The following is a 5,854-nucleotide window of genomic DNA, read 5'->3' on the forward strand; positions in this document are numbered from 1 at the left end:
GGGTCGCCGTGCTGCCGTGTGAGGGTCGGGCGGGCGGTCCTGCCCGGTCGTCCTGCGGCACGGAGCTCACTGGCAGGGGCCGGCCGCTGTCTCGAACGGGTTTTGTCCGTTCTGCCTCTTTCAGACGTGCCAGCCCTTATCAATGTGTGTAAATAACGAAAGGTGGGGTGCTAAGAGGATGGAACCAGGCTCTGTTCGGTGGTGCTAACCAGTAGGACGAGAGGCAACGGGCAGAAACGCATCCATGGAAAGTTTCACCTGAACATGGAGATGAACTTCGTTACTGTGCAGGTGACCAAGCACTGGAACAGGTTGCCCAGAGAGGGTGTGGAGTCTCCCTCACTGGAGATATTCAAGAACCAGCTGGACACAATCCTGTGCCATGTGCTCTGGGATGGCCCTGCTCGAGCAAGGGGGGTTGGAGCAGCTGACCCCACGGTGGTCCCAACCTGACGCATTATGTGATCCTCTCCGGAGCAATAGCGGTGACCTGGAGGCTTCCCTTCAATACGTTCTGTAGTTTATGTGGATTATCAGGCCTCAGACCGTCTCTCTAAAGTGTTGTTAAGGTGCTTCTCACCATACTAATTAATGGCGATAAATGCCCGAAGCAGGTTTGGTGCTTGCATCCCGCATTCCTTCCTAAGTGGCTGTTTGGGCACTGGAGACCCGAAGCCTGGGCAGAGGGACAAAACCCTCATCAGACTGAAGACCCTAATTAGTCTTTGTTATGGTCATCATTATATTTCTCATTAACGTAATAGGCATGGGATAAATGGCACTGGCATAGTCATGAATACTAAAGATTCTTAAATGTTTGTGTCCAGTTCCAGGCCCCTCAATTCCAGAAGGACATAAAGGTGCTGGAGTGGGTCCAGAGAACGGCAGCGAAGGTAGTGAAGGGTCTAAGGGATAATGAGGAGCGGCTGAGGGATTGTTTAGCCTGGAGAAAAGGAGGTTCAGGGGTGACCTTGTCACTCTCTGCAAGTGCCTGAAAGGAGGGCATAGTGAGGTGAAGGTCAGGTTCTTTTCCTGGGCAGCCAGTGACAGGACAAGAGGACATAGCCTCAAGCTGTGCCAGGGGAGGTCGGGCATCCTTCATGGAAAGAGCAATTAAACATTAGAATGGATTGCCTAGGGAGGTGGTGGAGTCGCTGCCCCTGGAGGTGTTTAAGGAAAGACTGGACATGGCACTCAGTGCCATGGTCTGGCTGACACAGTGGTGTTTGGTCATAGGCTGGACTCCATCTCAGAGGGCTTTTCCAACCTAATGGATTCTGTGATTCTGTGATTACTTGGATCTGCTATACATAGTATTTAAGTATTCACCTTTGCTAAGATGTATCTTGGTAGGCTCAGCAGCCACTTCTTCTTCTGACTCTCGGGCATGGACTCTGGGGATGAATGCAGAGGAGCCAGACAGGGAGTTCTCTTTCAAACCCTCATAGTTATACAGTGGGAGGTGGGATGAGGTTAGAAGGCACCCCAGAGGTGTCTCACCTCAAGCACCAAAAGGCTCCCTGTGTCTCCATCCCTTAAAGTCAAGCTCCAGAGACACAGCGTCAGTTACCCTTCATTGCCATCACCGATGTGCACTGTGTGCTTCTTCTGTGTCACTGTGGGGTTCCTGTCAGACACTGCTTCCACAGTGATAGTCAACAGTTATCTGTTGATATGGGAACACTGCTGTTATTTCTCCAGACATGGTTCTCCAAGATTTCCCCCTCCCCCACTCCTTCCTAATTTATTCCTGTTAAACATCACCTTGTTTTCCTACTTGTGACAGCAAGTGTAGATACACTCAGTTCTGATTAAGAGATTTTAGCTTGTACGGTTTTTGCCTTGTTGCCAGCAGGCAACACTTGTCAAGAGAGCCCAGAGTGTCTCACGCACACTGCACCTATGGCATGCCTCTTGCACGTTAGAGAAAGGTTTAAGGAGGAAATTTGTCCTTGGGGAAGTCAACAGCAAAAGGGATTTAGTGGAAGCACGATTTCTTAGCAGTCTTCTTGCAGTGGCTTCCAGCAACAGTGTTCTCCCTAACTCTGCTGTCAGGCACCTCAGAGAGGTCGGGTTTGTAGGTAAGGAATGATTTAACACAGGGATACAGTTGGGAAGAAACACCCTTTAACACATACCAGCTCTGAACACCTTTAAATCACAGCTTTTATTGAGCCAGACCCTGTAACGTAAGGGATTCTGAAATTGATCATATTATTTCAGGAATTTGAAGAGCAGGATTATTCTTTCTGCTTTGTAATTGAAATTCTGAATATTCCAAATTATGTCTAATAACTTACTATTTATCACCTCTTCTCCAATTCATCTTCACTCAACTCTGATCTTCAGAATTTCTTTTAGACACATATATATGAAAGAATCACACAATCCTTATTCTTAAATACCTTGTTCCAAGTCTCTGGATTTGTTGTATCTTCTTTTCTAAGAAAGAGCTGTTGGACAAGACCCGTATGTATTTGGAAATATCTGCAAGCGAAGTTGTAAGTAAAGTCCTCCCAATGTGTATATATTTAACAGTGTAATTATTTATTTATGTTGCCATTCTATTTATTTATATGTGCACATATATGTAAAAACCATGCTGTTTTGGTAAGAAATAAAACCTGTAAAGGGAAGAGCACTGTGCTACAAGTGTAACTGCTTGTTCTCTCTGATTTTATCAAAACAAGAAAGTCACCAAAAATCTATGCTGAGTGACCAAGCTGGAATGCCTGATGTGGACCTGATGTGGATGTAGGTGTCCCTCTCTCCCAGGCTTGGTCCAGTGTTTATTGCCAGTACCTGAGCAGGAGCCTGCTTGTTCCAGAGCATGTCACATCAGGATGGGCACTGCAGTGAATTTGCTGTTCCCTACTGTAGCTTTTCTTTAACGATCTTGTCAAAACCTATTTAGCTACAAGTGTGGCAGCCCTGGTATCCAGCTGCTCCTCTTCCACATCATGACATCTAGAGGACAGTAGTAAGAGTTTGCTTTATCCATCATGCCATGATTTTGCCACAGGACTTGCTTACCTGAGGGGTACACAGAGCAAGCTTTGGTATAACTTCCATCATTATTTTGCCATGTTTGTGGCTTGTAGTTCCAAAATAATTTCTCTTTTTCCATTTCTAGGGGACAGACAAAGCAGTTTTTGTCAGCTGGCCTTTTTTTCAGTATGGATGATCTTAGAAAGGAACTTAACACAAATAAAATCTCTTCTAATTAATACTCAATTGCTTATGTGTGTTGAGGTTACTGAAGGAAAGGAAGAGACCTTCCCTTTATTACAATTCAAGCACACAGTTATGCAATCAAAAATGTTGACATTTTTCCTTCAAAAATATTGTGGTAGCATCACTACTTTCCTCTAAGGACAGAGGAGCAGGTTTCTTGCATAATTGTTTCTTATATTACACAATTGTTTCTATGTTATACAAGTTTCTTGTATAATTTGCATTCTGCTTGGGATCTCTGGTCTCAGGGAGGCAGGCACGCCATCTGCTGTGGAAGATACAGAATAAAATCAAATACCATTTGGCAGAATAAAAAAATGGGGGGGGAAAAAACCAAAGCCTACTCCTAAAAAATCACCTGTCCTGGAATTTTGGTTTATCAGGAAAGAAATGACCACAATTCAGGCTTTTAAAACAAATCTCATTCTGAAGAAAACAAACATGGTACAGCGATGGGCAGATTTTCTAGGTTTCTTTAGCCCATTTCTAAGCTAAATCATTAGAAGCCCAAAGGAGCCAACTGTAATTTGTAATTTCAAGGAGAGTGGGGGAAATTTCAGGAGGAATAAGACCTATCTGCTCTCAGATAGAGTAGTCCCAGTGTCTCATTCCCTCCTTGTCCTGCCTTCCCTTAGCAGACTAGATAAGTAGAAGTAGGCCAGGGTTTTCTCTCTGATTTGGCCTCACAAAGCAAACTTTTCAAGGCTCTATTTTAAGTCCTTGGAGACCCAAACCCAGCAATACAGCAATCTCCTACCTGGCCTTGCAGCCGTAATGAGATGTAGATAACCTCTCCACTGATCATACCAGCAAGACCTGGCTAGCAGAGGAGAAAATCAGGATTTGTGGCATCCCCAATCACTGCCAGACTATGGAAGAGAGAGAAGAGTATGGCCAGCTCCAAAGGGAACTGTGGAGGTTACAATTCTTTTGCCAGATTCCACAGTATGGAAATCTCAGCGGCACTTTGTTTGCCTAGTATATTCCAAAAGAGAATTTAATAGAAGAAATGCTTTCTGTGTTATTAATAGAGCTCCCTCTCCTTTGCCACTTAGTTTAATGGCTTTTACCCCCTAGGTGGCACTGTACAATAAAGCAAGGCATGTTTAAATACGGAATGATCATTAACAGTGAGTCATTAAGGTTGGAAAAGACCTCCAAGATCAACATGTGGCCAAACACCACCAAGTCAACTAAACCACAACACTTAGTGCCACATCCAGCCGTTTATTGAACATTTTCGGGATGGTGACTCCAGCACCTGGAGCAACAGGTCATTCCAATGCTTGACAACCCTTTCAGTGAAAAAATTCTTCCTGATGTCCAACCTGAACCTCCCCTGGTGCAGCTTGAGGCCATTTCCTCTTGCCCTGTCACTGGCTGCCTGGGAGAAGAGGCTGATCTCCACCTGGCTACAGCCTCCTTTCAGATGGTTGCAGAGTGATAAGGTCCCCCCTGAGCCGCCTCTTCTCCAGGATGAACATCCCCAGCTTCTTCATCTGCTCCTCATAGGACTTGTACTCCAGACCCTTCACCAGCTTCATTGCCCTTCTCTGGACACGCTCCAGCCCCTCAATGTCTTTCTTGCAGTGAGGTGCCCAAGACTAAACACAGAACTTGAGGTGCCGAGCACAGGGGGATGATCACTGCCCTGATCTTGCTGGCTACACTATTCGTTTTATAGGCCAGGATGTCATTGGCTTTCTTGTCCACCTGAGCACATGCTGGCTCATGTTCAGCTGGCTGTCAACCAACACCCCCAGGTACTTTTCTGCTGGGCCAGTGGAGTTCTTGTTTACAGTGAAAACTAGCGTAAGTATGTTGAATGTAGCTATTAGTCTCAGCTTGGTAATCCTCTTTCTCTGAATCTGTCTCTCAAAGTCAATAACACATACTGCTGTGAATCTCATATAAATACAGTATTTTTACTTTCAGAGTGCTATGGAATGTATTTTTCTGGAAAATTATTGTGCATTGCATGTATTTGTTCTGTCTGTGCACAGTGAATAAACCAGCAGAGGCTGTGCTTACTTTAACAAGTCATTCAGAGCAGCAGGAGCAGAGTGACAGCTGTAAACTGTAGGGGCTCAGGTTCCTCACATCTCCAATATATTCTCACACAGAAGTTATTTTGCATCTGGTGGGAATTGGCCCAATACTACACATCATCATCACCTATTTTGAAACTCCCTGACATAAAGCTCTCCCACAAAACTTCCATGGGACTTCTAAGAAGCATCAAGTTTCACTTTCACCTGTCTCACCTAGGTATGTTTCACACCAGTCTCCACTATCTACATAAAAACTTCATAGGCAGAAGGAAGCTCTCTAATTTTTCTCACTCCTCCAGTTTCTGAGTGACACTGTTTTACTTGTTTCATATGCTGCTCTTCACTCTGATGCTGGAACATGGTTTGCTTGGTGGCACAGGGGAGGAGAAATAGCCCTTGCCCTCCAGGCACTGTAGCAGTGCCAGGAAAACACCTTGAGTACGGCCTTCTTACCCCTTGCTTTCACACAGAAAAAAAAGAGATATCTTTCTGACAGTGTTTACCACTGTGACAACTTTCTTCACAGTCAAATAGAGATGCTGAACCTGGGAGACAAGCTTAGACAGACA

Source organism: Corvus brachyrhynchos, unplaced genomic scaffold, assembly GCF_000691975.1.
Source record: "Corvus brachyrhynchos isolate BGI_N302 unplaced genomic scaffold, ASM69197v1 scaffold94, whole genome shotgun sequence".
In the NCBI taxonomy this organism is placed as follows: domain Eukaryota; kingdom Metazoa; phylum Chordata; class Aves; order Passeriformes; family Corvidae; genus Corvus; species Corvus brachyrhynchos.